The sequence below is a fragment of the Anser brachyrhynchus genome (assembly GCF_964034855.1).
Source record: "Anser brachyrhynchus genome assembly, chromosome: 13".
NCBI classification, from domain to species: domain Eukaryota; kingdom Metazoa; phylum Chordata; class Aves; order Anseriformes; family Anatidae; genus Anser; species Anser brachyrhynchus.
The window spans coordinates 5,323,795-5,341,461 of record NC_137708.1 but is presented as its reverse complement, the minus strand read 5'-3'; the positions used below and the strand labels follow the sequence as shown (position 1 = coordinate 5,341,461).

Genomic DNA, 17,667 nt, shown 5'->3' with positions numbered 1-17,667 from the left:
CAAATTGCCCATAATTATGCCATTGCTGAGCTATTTTTCATATTTTCACAACACAGCACATATATGAATACATGGCTTGCAGTGCCAATGCTATTCTGTCAGCATCCAGAAGTACCTCTCATTTACTGAAGCATTTCATATTAAACAGCTCCCATCACAATTTCAGTGCTCTCTGCTCAGCAGGAACTCACCAGAGTGATGAAGATGACAACCTTATACTGCACATCTCAGCCAATAGCTCCTAAGGAATGGGTTGTGTTCCCCCTGCATCCCCCTCATTTTTTCCCCCATGTGTATATACTAAATGTGGTACTCAATCTAAGTAGGAATTCAAGCATAATATAGGGAAATTACAGTCCAGAATTACCCTTGTGACAAAAAGCGGCCACGTGGGCAACATCATTTAATGGTCTCTGCTGCGTTAAGAGAACAGAAATAACATTAACAATAAAATAGGGAGGGCAGAATAGTTTGTTAGTATAAACTGGGATACTTTAATAAGGTCAGGAGGAAGAAGCTGAATGTAGAAACCCTGAATCATTGCTGTTATAATATATATATATATATATATATATTGCTTTTATAATATAATCCCTGTGGGAGAAGATTCCTATGAATAATTTATTTCCTGTATGGATCTCAGTAACTTAAAAACCTAAATAAATTACTAAAGTTCTAGCCTTTGAACCCTTTTATTCCAAGAACAAGTAGGACATACCACTTCCCTTAGTCTTCAGCCTCATGTACAGAGCTTGCCTCCACCAGATCCCATGAGAAATCATACTCTGAGGAAGGTTTATCCTCCAGATGTTCTAAATGTGGAATCAACAGGTATGCAGGAAATCACACATTTTTGTGTGCCACCTTGGCTGGCCATGCTATACTGGGTATCTTGCCATTCCAGTGGCATTTAGTAGTCATTTCTACAGATAATTCATAGCAATGGTTCTCTCTTCTTCAAACCTTGCTAAAGAGGTTACTCCCATTTTCATTCTTACTTACACTCAAATATGTATATATACATACATATGTAGATTTAGAGAAGAATACTGTTGCTTACAGTATCCACAATGTGAATACAGTGTAATTATACAAAATAGTTTTTAAAGTTTAAGGTGTGAGAGTGCACGAGAGAGAAAGGCAGCTTAGTGATTTTATTATAAATCACTAAATACCTCTAAAGCCTGAAGATTCATGAAGAGAACTAAGAAACATTGAATTTACATAAACTCATTTGATGTGGAAACAGAAGAAAACACATTTTTTTAAGCTTAGGCTGCGGACACTGCAATCGAAAAAAAAAAATCAATTATCTTTTGTGGCTCTCTGGCTAGAGAACAAAGATCTAGCCTTGGAGATAGGAAAACAGATGAACTTCAAAGAGATAAGGAAAAAGAATTTCTAGGTGGAATAAGGTCAGTAACATTTATTCTTGATATCAGACCTACATCAAAGTATAGAGTACTTTCATACTACTCTACTAATGAATTCTAACACTTGTGACTTTATAAGGAGATGAGGTGGAAAAGTCATTCTCAGCAGAATGCAGGGTGATGAATAGGGGACAAGCAGAAGTTCCTTTTCAGGTATGTCTGAGATACCTCACATACAACAGCTTCAAGTGATAAGTATGGGTTAAAGGACCTACAGGTCTGCTTCAAACTTCAGTATTTACACCCTATATTCACTTGAGTAAGTTTTCTGATGCTTCTCCACACCAAGTGGGCTCTGTTTTCATGAAGTTCAAAAAGCTATTATTTTAAAAAGTATTGACTTTACAGTAAAAATAAATTAAAATAGAATACTAAGTAATTTTGTTAAGTCCTTGAACAACTGTTGGCAATTATTCATGGTTCAGACACTTAATGAAATACTAATTTTCAAAAGAAAACCATAAAAAAATCCAATACTAAGTAAGCATCTCTTTCCTGTGGTGACCCAAGAGGGTCAAGATATTTTGAAATTGTGCTTTCATCAGATACACACAAACAGAAATTTAAAGTCAAAGGCCAATAAAGCAGAAAACAAAAACCCTACAACATTCTAAAAATATTCTGTGGCTTTTATGCTGTGACTCTAATTACATTTCAAGAAAAAAAAAAAAAGCATTTTTATTTATTAGAATGTAAGACAAAACAAAAAAAAAGTTCTTATTCTTAATATGTTGCCCTGAATTTATTTTGTGAATACTTCTAGACACTTTCATGATATTTGAATGCAATGTTTTATAGTGAAATCTAAGTAATACTGTTTATAGCACTGACAGATATTACATTTGATTGGATGTTCAACAGCATTATATCTGTTTTCTTGGATTCGATAAGTAAGTAAAGCTGGCTGAAGCTTTTTTGACAAAGCATTTTTCCATCAAAAATGTTTCAAGTTCACCTGTTTTGTGATCCTGTTGATTCAAATAATGTTTTGGGGTATGAAGTATGGAAAAGAGTAGTTTCAATTTTCTCATTTTATTTCCAAGTAGACTTTTAAAAGATGAGAATCTTTGCTATTCTAACATTATGCAGAGATGACAGTATTGAAAGGACATGTTCTCATTTTGCCAAAGCTTTTCCTCAGATTTTCCATTTCACAATAAATTTCAAGTTCAGCCTATGTTTCTGAAAAACAACGTTGCTTGTAGTTAACTATACTTGCAGCATGGTCTAACACAATCCACAATCATTTCCGCTTCCTAAATTCCCTATGATCCCCTTACCATTACTACAGAAGAACAAGCCTTGTGCTCCACCTAATAATTATGTTTTGCTAGATTTTCAAGTTTTTACAAGTGATTAGGATAACTATTGTATGCTCAAGAAGTCACACTTTAAAATTTCCGTATACTGACCAGCAGCATGTCAGATCTCTTGTACTTATTAAGCTCATTAGTCATGATGTAAAACCTTGTGGAAAGACAAGAGATAAGTAAGACTGACATTTCATATCTCCACAGGACAAAAGGATTCCCCTCCTGCAGCTCTTGTCCTCCCCAGGAGGACACTCTCCTCCATATGGCTGAAGCCCAGGTGGGTTTGTTTCTTGGAAACCCCTCTGAACTGCAGGCTCCTTGATGGTTAGACAGCATTTTCTAACCATTTTTTTTCACAGCAGTTTTCTGTCATTACCACTTTGTCAATCTGCCACAGACTGCCCTCAGTGGAACCAGGTATCTACTCAGCAAAGACCCCCCTCCAAAATGTGAGATGGCCATGTTTGATTAACAACTTTGTGATTGATGTAAAAATGAAATTTGAAAGGTAATAATTACATTTGTAATTACTTAGTTCTAAATCACTTATGTTTTCTGTTCCCTCTCTTTCTGGGCAGCTGGAGCAATGACTCATTAATAATAATAAAGTCATTTAACCCTGCAGGCACATTACAAGGAGAAAGATGTCATTTGTCACCAACGCAAATAGAACAATCACTGAAGAATACAGAAAGACCACTACTTCATAGTTGTTGCAAATGATAAAAGGGACATTTTGCACTCATTCTTAACATGACATCCCAATCTGCTTTTAATTATCAGCAAACATAAGGGGACAGCATACAACATATGAGGGACTACTAATAATGTATTGTCCTGCAGTGACATTTCCATAATCATTTTAAAACTATCCTATACATATGTACTAGTTAAAGCTTTCTACTCAAGAAATCATACCCCCTAGTACGGAATGAATTATCCTTTGCAGATTTAGCATACAAAACAGCTCTTTCCCAGGTTTTGAGGGTCTGACAACTGACATGAATATTACCATTACTTTAAGTGATAAGATTTGGCATTCTTTTGCACTTACAGTTGCATACAGCATGACTTATATCCAAGTACATTTGTACGTTTGTATTCTTTAGGCAGGAATCTTTACAGTTTTAATTCTCACTAGCACTAATTTAGCCATAAACTTCTGCAAGTTGCTTAATTTTGCAATACTTTTTAGTACTGTTCTGAACTTCACTACTGAAGGAATTTTGCAAGAAGCACTCTATATGAGGTGAAACAAATGCCCTTATTTATAGGGAACTCATGTAAGTAAATCAGAATTTACTGGATTTTTAAGAATTACTGATGTAACTGCCTATCTAGGAACCAAATTTCTGATGAAGAGATGAGGCTATTCTTTTAGATGAGGTTGTTCTTTTTATAAATGACTTTTTCTGGAGAGAGAGTGTGTGTGTGTGTGTGTGTGAGAGAGAGAGAGAGAGAGAGAGAGAGAGAGAGACTCCTACTATGGTATTAATATGAAAACAAATGAAAGAAGGAAGTTTCGTGTACATGAGAGTCACCATAATCTGAGTTCCAACTCTTTCAGGCTAGAACTACAAATTTTTCTTTGCTTTGCTTTATCATCAGCCTTTGCTTTATCATCTAACCATCAGGTGTGTAGAAAGACCAGAGAACAAATTTTAGTGTATGAAGCTAGACTGTTATTGTGTGGGGTAGAAAGGAGGTAAGCAGACCTCCTAAATCTGTTTATATTTTCCCTAGGTACCACAATAGGCTCTATATAAAGACATTCTTTAAGAAAGTTAAATAAGTAGTGTTAAGAAGTAAGGCACATCAGGAAGGAGTAAAATGCACAGAGTAAAATGCATATTTTCACTCAAGATAGTGACAACACAGAAAAGCTTATACATGGAGTGAGATGTTTTGTCAAATTGAAAAATAGAAATAATATGAACACTACAATTTTCACATCAATTTGAGGTAAAATGTTTTGAATTACAGTCATTTTAATCTTGTTTTATAAAGAAAATTACTTCAAATGGGTGATAATTTAAAACAGCATAATCCAAACTTCATTGTGCTCCAGTCAGGCATAGAAGTGAGAGTGGCTCTGAGTGATTTGGAGCAATATCTGCACTGTAGCTCAGACCCTCATTCAGAATAGACAGTTAAAAGAAGAAAGGAGATACCTGACTAGAGTTTCCATCATTTCCCCGTGAGTACAAAACCACTTACTGTGTTGTCTGCTACCCTCTAACTGGGGTTTTCAAGGGATTGCTAGCACCTTCCGAAATTTTGGCACGATTCTGATGAGGCACTAATTTCACAGTTATCTTTTTAAGCATTCAGTTGTGACAACTTTCTCCACTGTAGTTTTGCTGTTTGATTGTTAAGTTTCTCATATCACTTCACATAAGTCTTTTCCAACTATTAAGAAGTCTTTGGCATCAAGGATGCTTGCAGGTTAGAAATATGTATTATAAACATTCCCTTCTTCTTTGCTGAGGGAAAAAAAAAAAAACTCTCAGAAAATCCACTGCTGAGTTTTAATTCTCATCTGTTTTCCTTTGAACAACTTCCAACAGTGACTTTCATAATTTCTTTAATATTCTTTTTACTTTTCCAAACCATTTGTCAAATAAAATATAAAAATATATTAATTTGAACTAGGGTGATAGAGGGTAGTTTATTTTTCTAAATCAAATCATTTTCTCAGCACTTTGGACAAATGACACATGATGGGGATAATTTAGGCCAGATCAACTTTTGACACAATTCTTTAAAGAGAGGATTTCTCATAGCAAAAAAATAAAAAAAAAAAATAAAAAAAAAAAACAGCTTTAGGGAACAGTCATGGCTGTGATTATTCTGGAAGATTTTAGGATCAGCAATATCATCCCAGAAAATGAGAGAAAGCAATTGCTGACAGTAATCTTTTCAGCCCATTTCAATCGCTGTTAGGATAACCACAAGCATTAGTTTGACTCTTGAAACAAAGTGGTTTTTTTGTTTGTTTTTGTTCTTTTGTTTTTTCTTTGCTTATTTTTAGAAAAAATATTTGAGTTCACCAAGTATAAGAGGGTGGGGATATAAATTTAAGTATCCAAATTTTCAGGAAAGTAAATTCCATTATTTTAGAAATGTTTTAATATAGGAATATAAAATTGATTATCTCTAAATTGTGTTATTTGCATAAACATAGTTCTTGTATCATCACATGGTATGTGTCTAAATTGAGGATTCTAGAGAGGTATCTGTGCAACTCCTAATTTCAGAGTCAGTGTTCAGTTTTGATTCAGACCTATTTGCATAACAAGATGTCCTAACAAAATAAAATTATTTGGATTTTTATACATCGAATAGACCATAATTTTCTTTGAAAAAAAGTGATTTTTACTCCTGTTTTATAAGTCTGACTAGGCTAATAAAAACCTAATATGTGTTATTAAATGAGGTTAAACACTGCCATTCAGATTTGTCAAGGAACTTACTGCTTTTCTTAGTACATGAGATTCAATCAGCCATTTCTCTACTACGTAGGATAGAGGATCCCTTAGAAAGGGATTTAAAAAACGTTCAGTTCTTATAAAGTCACTAAAGCTTAGCATCCAGCACCTTAGAAAGTTTAAGCTTCAAAGTTTATGTTTAGTTTGTTAATCCTGGATGTAGCATGCATACATCAAAGTTAACCAAATAAAATTACATCAGAACAATTCTTGCTAGTGATGGAACTCCCTATACTGCCCTCATCTGTTGTTTATAAAAGCAGATCCACAAAAGCATGTAATTTTTTTTTTCTTTTTTTTATAAGCTCTACAGAAAAGATATTTTAAGTCTGGGGTATGTGCTGCTCTGGCAGATGTATATATAAAGTTCTCAAAATGTTTGGCACTCATTTCTTTTTACGGGGGTAAAACCTGAATTTCTGGAGTTGACACTACCTAATCTTTAGTGGAATACATTTGACAATCATCTTTTTTACAGCAAGTATGGTTGGCAGGAGCAGTTCATGCTTAGTCCATATTCCAAATGGCTGCTTTAAGATCTTTCTGTGGTTTTTAATTAACCATAGGATACAAAAAGACCTAAATGAAAAGCTACCAGTCAATTGCTGGCTAAATGTTCACCAGACTGTTATTGAACCTCTTCAACTATTTATTCCTTAATTCATCTGTAGTCTCCTAGAGATGTCATTAATATGCTCAGAGTTAATTCATTATCATCTATTGCTTCTATTCAAGCTCATGTTAACAGAATAAATTCATCAAAAATGATCAGACTTGAAAAGACAGATTTGGACTCTGACAGGGAATAATTTATCATGGCTGGGAAAAAGCCTCCCACCAACTGGGCTGTTTGAATGCTGGGAGATGAAATTGTAATGACTGCAGAGCCTCTGTAGAAAAGGACATTAAAGTCTCAAGGAGAAAACAAATAAATGATAAAGCCAAGGCTCTACTGCCAAAATATGTATGTTCCTGACACTGATTTTTTTATTTTATTTTATTTTATTTTTACACTCAGAGGCCTCTCACCCTATGTGCTGTCTTGAGGCAGAAGTGATTATTAAGGCTCTGCTGTCCATTTGCATACTGCAGAGCCTAGGAGGTACAGAGGGGCACCACCACACAAGTGCAGGAGCAACAGTGGCTTTCAAAGCTTTACAGAAATGTTACTGATACTCTGAGTGTTGCAAACTGTTAATCAATAGATCCATGAGACAGAAGTCTTCATAGTAATAATGCATAATGTAATGCTAATCTATTTTATTCAAAATTTGTTGTAATTATCACTTAAATAACAGTAATTAACAGATTGAGTAATCTACTATTCTAAGTATGCTATGCTTTCTAGGTATCTACTTATAATCTGAATTCCAGGAACAGATGGAGAAAACAACATTTATAACACATTTTAGGTGTTAAATTGATTTTTCTCTCTCCTTTTTTTTTTTTTTTTCTTTTTTTTTTTTCTCATTATAACTCCATTATATAGAAGAATTGGAAAGCACTGTGATACTGTCATGAATGTGGTACCACTGCAATATGACTTGTGGACATTTATTTTAAAGACTGGAAACATTTGTTTAATCACCACATTACAGGCAATATTCTAGCTGTTACAGTTTCACCCAGTTATTTTATCACCAGGTGGAGCAAAGGAGGAATTTCCCTTCTCCTGTACTAGAACCTGCTGTATACTGGACACACCCATTTCCCTAAGAGATTGTTACTCCATTTATCTATCCCTTTATATACTTTTATTCTAATTCTTTATGTACCAGAGCCATTTTTCTGTTCCTTGTCTTGTCACACTGAGCAATTATGCTACTTCAGGACTCGAGTAATTCAGTTTCCCTGGGGAAGGGAAAAAAACAAACAAAAACCAGCAATGAGTGCTCCAGACCTGCTCAAGAAATAAAAATCTTACTAGGCACTGCCTAGATATTTTACAGATGATCTTAAAGGAGCTTAAATAAATATTTGTAAATATTGGTATGAAAATATCAGTATAAGTATGTAGGTTTATCTGGCTGTTTCAGTCAGAATATACATCCTAGTTTTCTTCCCCCTTCCATTCTTTCATATTCCAAAACCAAATAGAATCATGCTTCCAACTTCACTGCTATCACTATTTTGGCATTCCATTTTAGATTCAAGATATATACTTTATTATATTAATGCCTTCAATCTAAAAAATTCAGTGGGGTGAATACACCAAGTGTCTGATCCGTACATAATGCGACAGTGAAGAAACACTATATTATTAAAAAAAAAAATGTTAACATTTCCCAGTGAAGTACTGAAAAGTTAGGAAGTGCAAATTCTGCAGTATTAATTCATCTCCCTTGTGTAAATGTGTTTTGATGCAAACTTTAATTAAATTATCATATACTATTTTTCTCATAGGACCCTTGGGCCCAATTCAGAGAGTAGGTAGTTATTCAATATTTCTTCTTATCTACTTTAATCAGCATGTGGCCATACACCTTTTTAATTAATACTTTCAAAGGCTTGTCTTGAATGCAGATTTATTCATTTCATTGCATGCTTCTTATGTCATTTTCACAGCACAACCAAAAGTTTCATGAACATAAATAATATTGCACTTGGATTATTTGCTTTATTGAGGCTATTTGCATGCTGGGAAACTGAGACAAAGAAATTAAGTAAAAACACTAAACTTTCAATGCATATCTGTTGGAGTGGTGATCAATGCCATTGGCACCTAAGAAAACCTCAAGGAGAAAACATAGGAATCACAGAATGGTTTGGCTTGGAATGGACCTTTAAAGATCATCTAGTTCCAACCTCCCTGTTTGAACTTCACCAAGTTCAAAATCTGAATTTTGTGAAGCCTTACAAATTCCACTATATTTTAGTACAGAGAGAAATTCTAGCTTTTTTCCTTGATAAGTTTACTCACATAAAATTGACCAGATGTATGACAACTTTGTCTCTATATCCAAGTGGTGAAATCTATATTACAATACTAAATTTCCTAGAACAAAGTTAGTTTTTCTTTACTTTTTATAGTTTTCTGAAAGCATTCCAAAGAATGACCTATTTTCTATTTCAAGCTCCGCTTGAACTGTTTGTTATATTATACATTGCTTCTATTTTTCCTCCTACTTGGAATAGACATGTTAATGATTTATCTTCCACTGTCGTTAGTAAATCTAACCAAATATAATATCAGTAAACCAATATACACTTTAAATAATCCTCCTGCGACAAGAGCTCATTATTTTTATAAACCACTAAAAATCCCAGGAGTATATGTGCTTTGATGATTTGATATGGTATAAGATCTTTCCATAAGATAAATCTGAATATATTATTAACTGTAAATTAATAAAATGTAATGATTTCATGAAATTCTACATGATAAAGCAATTTCTAGAAATTCCTCAAGGTGCTTCTCAGAATTTAACTTCAATTCTTTCACAAAGTAGATTGGACTACAGTTAGAACTCTTCCCATGATTTTTGTATGCAAATTAAAAATAAATTTAGCCATATGTAAGTAAAAATACAAACATACATCTGCATATCTCAAAACTACTGTGTTATTATCTCTACTGATTAGTATTTTATTTTGAAGACTTTTTCATGTATATTTCTGACATGGGTTGTAAACTTTCCTTCCTAACCCCTACAGGCAGACTACAGTTTCTGTGCAGTGAAGTTAAACACTTTTTTCCTCAGGGAACAAGCTAAATACAAAGACAGATAATGAAGTGAGGGAAAGGAGACATATGCAGAAGAAAGTATAAAATATTTGAGTGCTGAAAGTCTGCTCTTCCCCCTTTCTATTTCCAATACAGTCATCATCTGTGGAAAAGTAAGTCTTACAAATCATTATCATAGAGATGGCAAGAAGTTAAGAATTGATTCAGAAGGGCTATGTACAACTACATATAGAGGTCTATTCAGCAGTCCACACAATATGCCAAGATCAATTAGTTACATCCAAGTCAGCTCAGGCATAACTAGCTTTAATCTCCCTTTATAATACTTACTGCTTTAGCTTCTCCATCAAAATGACAGAAACAAAAAATGACAAGAACAAAACCCCACAGAGCACTGCATCAATGTACCTAGCATGAGGCAAAATTTCAACCTCCCCAAAGCAAAGTCTTGATCATTTTATTTCTTCTACTTCATAACAAAGATAGGTAATACATTAGGAAATCTTCATTATATTCTCAATGGTCAAGCTCTTAAGAAACTAATACTAAAATAATACCTTGCTAACTGGTATACCATTACCATAACATCACATTAGATCTATTACATTAGCATGTTATTTCCATGCTAAATGACCAATACCAATTTACTGATCATGCTAAATGGCTAGTAAAATAGATCACCTTACACAACATACTTGATTTCTAGTCAGCCAAGTGTGCTTTTCTTCTCCTATAAGATATTAGACAAAACAACAAGTTATCCTTATATCTGAAGACTTCAAACTACTTTTATACTTTGCTAAAATTGGGTCAGAGTCTCAGATCATGAAACATACTTGAATTCAAGCACCTGTGTACTTGAATATCAGTGACAGTTCATGCTAATCATTTTGTGCAACTTCTGTCATAAAACACGGTGAATAGCTCATAAATCGTGTTAGGAAAGAAGAAAAAGGTGAAAAAAATCTCTTCAAATCACTGTTTTGAAGTTTTTTTTTTAAATTTATTTGTTTTTAATAAAGACAGCTGAGATTATCTAGAAGTTGCTTTTAGGAATATATATAACCTCATCAAATTTTGAGAAGTAAGAATTGCTGGAGATGCTGGAGACAACATGCAAGAAGAAGGAATAAAAGAATAAAAATAAATCCATGGGAAATGATTGGGATGTTTCCCTTAGCTATAATTTAATATTGTTATAGTATGCAAGTCTATATTGCAGGGGGGAAAATCTTTGGATATTTGGGAGTCTATTTAAAATAAAGACTTTTTGGAGTACTCTTCATAGATCCAACAGTTGATAAAGAATTATTTTAATTTCATTTTTTGTTTCTAAGGAAGATGAAATAGTATTTTAACAAGGGATTGATTACAGAATATATAGCAGGTACAAATAGTTAAGTTGCTGCATAGAGAATGATTTCAGTTCACAACAGATTAAATATTTATCTAATTTATTGCTCATTTCTTTGTCTTTCCTGTCCTTTCCCCAGGTTCCCTCCCTTCCCATATACCCTATGCAGAGGTGAGGCCTTATGTTTAGTCAGTAGCCAATTACAACTTCTCAGGTGCAGTTTTTCATCACAAGGGAATATGGTAATCTTACACTTATTAATTAAACTACCGTCTCTAAACAAACTGTTAAAAGTCCTATATTCACAGCTTGCATATCTAATCTAGATAACAGGATAAGCAATGTGATTGCCAAAGTTCATGCAGAAATGAAAACAAAAACACCCTGTATTCATTCCTCTTTGTAGAGTTCCTAAACAAAGAATAAGTTGTACTTTTGGGTAGAAAACCTAATCTGCATTTAAATAGAATTTTTCCAAATAATAAACAAAAGCCTGAAGCAACATTTTTACAGCAAGTCATGCTGGTAGTTCACAGACTAATCCTTCTATCTCTATCTGTAATTCTTTCTACCCTTGTATATTCATTTTCTTACCAGTTTATCAATGCATCTTGACAGTTGGAGTTCACAGTAACAATAGTAACTTTGCATTTCCTCAAGTTTTTTCAAAGCTGAGCCTAAAACTTAAAACTTTGGGTGATTGGCAACGCAAGGCAAACTTCAGTAGAATCACCTTTACAAAAAGGAGGAGAAATTATTAACCTGAAGAGTGAGAAACATGACAGATTGAAGGGATGTGCTTTCCACGTGAAATACTAACTACAACAGAACAGCTTCTAAGGTACAGCTACAATGTACTATGTGACATTATTGAAAGCTTCTGATGCATTTGAAGGTGGTATTCTCTGAGTTCTAAACAGCTGCTGATGCAGATCATATAGATAACTATGCATCTCATGTGATCCAGAATAAGCATAATGGCAAACCAGAAGTCACCAAATCAGCAAGCATGTGCAACTTTGTTAACAGCTAGCCAAATGGCTAGTTATAGTGAAAGAACGGGCTACATCTTCATTTTCTGACCATCACTTTGCTCCTCTTTGAGGCTGCAGGATAATACCACTGCCCACTTGCAGAAATCAAATGCAGCGGCCACATAGAACTCCCCAAAATGAGAGATTTAGATTTCAAATAGGAGGCTGCTAAATGCTAGAAATTACTTTTAAAAACCTTTGGAAACAGGGAGAAGTTCAATTTTCAGATGCTATCTTGCTACACAAGCAGAGTATTTTATTCTTCTGTTTAAAGGAAGAGATCTGATTCTACTTTGAGTACACAACTCTCCTACTGCTTTGCCTCTGAACGGATTATTTGTATATCTCAGTGCAGAAATTAAAAGATGACCTGAGAAAAGAGAGCTCTGTTCTAAATGTAAAAACTTTGAAGAAAGACATTACTAAATGAGAAGATGCCTCAGAGGGAAAAAGTGGAAGGACAGAGTTAGCATTCTAGATGAGATTTACCAAATTCTCAGATATAAAGAAAGCTAGTACCAGATGGGCTATAACTAATTTAATTCAGAGTTTTCTCCTTTAATAAATGTCACTTCTTATTAGTGAAATGCCTACTTTTTTTTTTTCTACCTGACTCCCACTTTAGTCCTAATATTGACAGACCATCAGCACATTATCCTTTACAATATTTTCTCATTCTACAGCCCAACAAATTTGACCTATAAATCTATTTCATTATTAGATGTTGTTCTAAGCTGGCTCATTCTTTAAAGGGCCAAGCAGACCTGTCTTTCTTTGAACCAATACTGTCCGCAGGTATTGTGTACCTGTCAGGCACTGTGATCATTTTGTTTACAGGACTCAGTGTAGGGGTTTTTGTTTCTTTGTTTGTTTCCAGAAAATAGAGTTATAACTCAAGTTATGAATGATATTTATTTATTTATTTATTTTTGATTTCAGGAAAAAGATAACTTAGGAATCAGTTCTCCTGCAGACTGCAATTATTCATGTTCAGGGAAGAAAAACAATATTAAGGATTCTGTATAAGGACTCGATAAGCTTATTTAGTAAGCAGGAAAAAACAAATTACCAATTACTCTCTCAAGGAAACATTCTCTTTATGAAATAAAGCAGTGTGCCAATAAATATTTACTTTATTTTAGGTAGAAGACACTTAGTCTTCAAGGTAGCAGATGATTATTATGTAAATTACTAGGCTGAAGGACAAAATGGTTCTAGGTAGGAAAGAAATAACCTCTCCACTTTATAACTAGCGATAGCAAGTTCAAGAAAGAAAATTATATAAATTTATTCATTATTGATGGATAAATAAAATATTAATTAGAGACAGCATAATAAAAATAATTTACTTTTCATCAATAACAGTCTGGTATATCTAGAGATTGTAAACTGTTCCACAAAATGTATAGGGGCTATTTTAGCTATGACTGGAGGCTTAACGTTTCACCGTTCCACTGAAGAGTATGTAGGCATCCAGAGGGGAAACAAAGTCCCACTTAAAAGTCAGTCAAATCGCAAAGAATAATTAAAACACTATTATGTTATTTGCAAAGTCAACTCTGGAGATTATTCTTCAAACCTGTAGTACAGAAGGTCAGGCTTCCTCACCTTGATGGCAGATATGCAGATATTGTGCAGAACTTTCTCAAACCCTTTTGTGCAGTCAGTTTAAAAGCCAGGCACAAGACACTTTTCTGCTCCCCTGACGGGCAACAAGGCACAAGGAAGTGAAGGAGAAGAAAAACTGTATGTATTCCCTCAATTCTCATTTACTACAGAATTAGCAGCCTGTATCTCAAGGTCCTTACAGAAGAATATGTAGTGCTGAAAAGAAGAGGCTGACATCTGCCCCCCTTTCTTTTGAGGGGACAGTGAATTTTTATACTAAATTTGCTATATTTTGACACCAGAGACATCCAATGACACACAAGAACTGTCACGTCTCTTAAGCCTAAGCAAACATGACGTTCTGAGAAACAAATTCAAAGATCAAGGAAAATGTCATATTTAGACACCATTTTATAGAGCTGCATTCAAGTGTACCTCTGATTTTTGCATCTTCGGGATGATTTTTGTTTCAATCCACATAGCTAAAAGCTTCTTTTTCAAAACAAGTCCTTCATTGCAGGTCCACAGAAATCAGAGACCTTAAGCAGGATGTAGCATGAAAACAATAAGGAATCTACTACGTAAAATTGAGAATCATCAGTTTGGAGAAATTACAGAAGTGTGAATACAACAGGTTTTGGCCTACCTTAAAGAATATTTACGTTTTCCAAACTATAATCTGCCAAAGAACAAATTTACCCACGTAATGCTCTATTTGAACAATATTTTCTGTAGGTATTTTGTTATTCTTACTGAAAAAAATATATAATGTTATCAGAGTTCCTCCTTGAGGAGTCATACAATATAAATAATGGCATTCATAAAGTCAATTAGAAGTCAAAAGTAAATAAGTGTTGAACTGCAGTAATTAGACTATGCAATATAAATGATTAATCCATTAGAGTTCACAGCAAAGGTAAGATGCTGATCCTGCAAGTACAGTGCCACTAATGGAGAATGGATTTTAAAAAAAACTCTAATTAGGTAGAATTAAGTGGTCACCTCTCTTAATTGGAAAGAAGACAGAATTCAAACGTAAAGAGGAAAAGCTCATTTTTAACATAGGCTCTCCCACCCGCCTCGCTCTGGCACCATGCTGAGCGGTCCCACGCAACGGGCTTTGACCTCTGCCTGTTGCCACATGCCCAGCCGACTCAGCCGTGCTTCACCCAGCAGAGCACTGAGCTCTGACTGCTGCACCTCGTGGAAAGGGTTGCTGCTAAGGTGTAGTGTCAGCTCTCCCCATCCTTACCTCAAAGAGCTGAGCACACTTAACTTTCTTACCAAGTTACTGGCAGTCCAGCCTGAGGAATCAGAAGAAAATCAAAAGGCAACTACTGGGCCACTGGCTACTCCAATGAAACAAGTATTTTGCTGTACTACTTAGAACAGATATTGGCAAACACACGTCTCCCCTTCATGAAGTTAAATTCTACCTTGAGTGACTATGGCATTAGAGAGCAATTGAAAGATCAGGGGAGAGCATTTGGAACCAGCTAACAGGAAAAACAAATAGATAAATAAATGAATGATCAGGCTATATTAAACATTTCCACACCCAATACCACAGACATGCCTAGATTTTTAGGGTAACTCCAAGTTAGCACTATCCTTAGGAAAATAAACAAATAAATAAATTAAATCAGAATTTTAGCCTTATAACTAAAGAAAGTTGGTGGAGTTTTTTTGTTTGTTTGTTTTGACGAACAACACTAAAAATCTAGCAGTCACCTCTGAACAGTTTTTGTTTTTTGTTTTTCCTTTTCATTCAGTGTGTTGTTAACATAAATCACACTTCTCCCACAATCTTTCTGGTACACATGTGGATACCATAGCAACTATCACAATGTACAAATCCTATGCTCATAAAACACACAACTGAGTGATGAAGGGATTGTTATCTGTAAATCCAGAGATCTGCAATCACCCCATAGCCATGGCTTAAAGGTACAAATAATTATAACATAGTCTTTATTTTTTTTTAACATAAAAAACCAGCAACAACAACAAAAAGTGCAAATATGCTTTTCCAACCTAGCTATGTCGAGATCAGCATTACAGCGCTCTTAAGAAGCTGAGTAATTAATTACATTACTTTCAATGTTAGTGAATAACTGTCAGGAAATAGCCTTAAAATCCAGATTCTGTTTTAATTTATTTATAGGCAGAAGTCAGGCTTTCAGGTCACTTAATACAAAATAACTTAGACTGTGAATACTAAAAGAGGAGTTAAAATAGACATAGATTTAAGTAGAGGAGGTGCTTAAAATTGTACAATTGCTTGAAAAGAAACCAACCTAATGATCAGAGTAAACGTAAGGATGGGAGTAGGAATGCAAGGCCAAGGCACAGAGAAGAGCAGGATGGATCCTTCCCTGGTAGCCCATAACCATATGCCTGCATTAGCAAGGACAAGCTATCTCTCTGTACTAACCCTTCACAGAACCATCTCACATCCTGAGTCACAAAAAGAGAATATTTTAAAAGATTTTATAATAGGTAAAAGCTCATTTTTCAAAACACATACTTCAGTTTACATTGGGTGAGAGAAAGTGTGTAGCAACAAATTATGTTCAGAACTGTTCTTGTTTTGCCTGAATTGCCTTTTTTCAACATCCACACTAATTAAAGAAGTGTTCAGAAGAGTGAGATTTCCTTAGCCTTTTTTACTATGGGCAGGGATGTGTTTCCAGTTACTGGATTGCAGAGGTTATATTCAGATAATTGAAAAGAAAGCCAGAAATTTGCAAACAATGGAAAATCAGCCTAACATTTGATTTGTGTTTTCCTAATGGTCATTCTTACGGAGCTTAGTTTGTTATTATATTCAAGTTGTCAAGAAATACCAGGAAAAAAACTTCAGCTTACCGTTGAACAATATTTTAGTTCATTTTATAAGCATTATAAGCAGCATCAATTAAAGAAGCAATAACTAATGTAATAGTGTTTTTTTTTTTGCAGGGCCAGAGTCAGTGACTCTGATCAAGGTATCAGTGACAATGATCAAGAATTTAATGTTTTTGCTATAACATCCATGACAACTGCCATTCATTAAAATATATCAACAGTAATAAGTAAGTTATTACTGTGTATCCCAAATGATTAGAGGTTTTAGACGAACCTCTCTGGACCTCAGCTGTTGCCAGTTACCTCTTGTAACTGGCATGCTCGTCCTCGACCTCGACCCATGTGTTCACATGTGTAAGATGCAGCAGCCACGATAAAGCAGTCAGCTTTCCTCTTTACTGCTCACCCACACTCTTAGAACGAAAAATAGTATAAAGTACCAATACAGTGAATTGCAAAAAAAAACCAAACTAGATAGAATAGACATCAGGAAGAGGTTCTTCACCAAGAGGGTGGTTGCACACTGGAACAGGCTCCCCAGTGAAGTAGTCACTGCACCAAGCCTGTCTGAATTTAAGAAAAGATTGGACTGTGCACTTAGTCACACGGTCTAAACTTTTGGGCAGACCTGTGCAGTGCCAGGAGTTGGACTTGATGGTCCTTATGGGTCCCTTCCAACTCGGGATATTCTATGATTCTATGAATCCACCATAAAGAGTCACAGAGGATTAACCTGGCATGGCAGATACTGCATTAACCAGCAACTACAATGAATCGTGATCATCATCGCACTGTAGGGAATCACTTTATTGTTTTGTTAGCAAAGTACTAACAGTACTAACCCTGGACTAAATTGAAATTGGTGTCGGGAATGCTGACTCAGATGTACCTTGCTCTATGTTTCT

The 17,667-nt window shown here is 34.7% G+C and overlaps 1 protein-coding gene across 7 annotated transcripts in view; it reads right to left on the bottom strand.

Annotated features, from left to right (window-relative positions):
* Window positions 1-17,667, bottom strand: part of PCDH11X (protocadherin 11 X-linked) — a 484,442-nt gene that overhangs the window by 7,873 nt on the left and 458,902 nt on the right. The gene's annotated exons all lie outside the window — the stretch shown is intronic.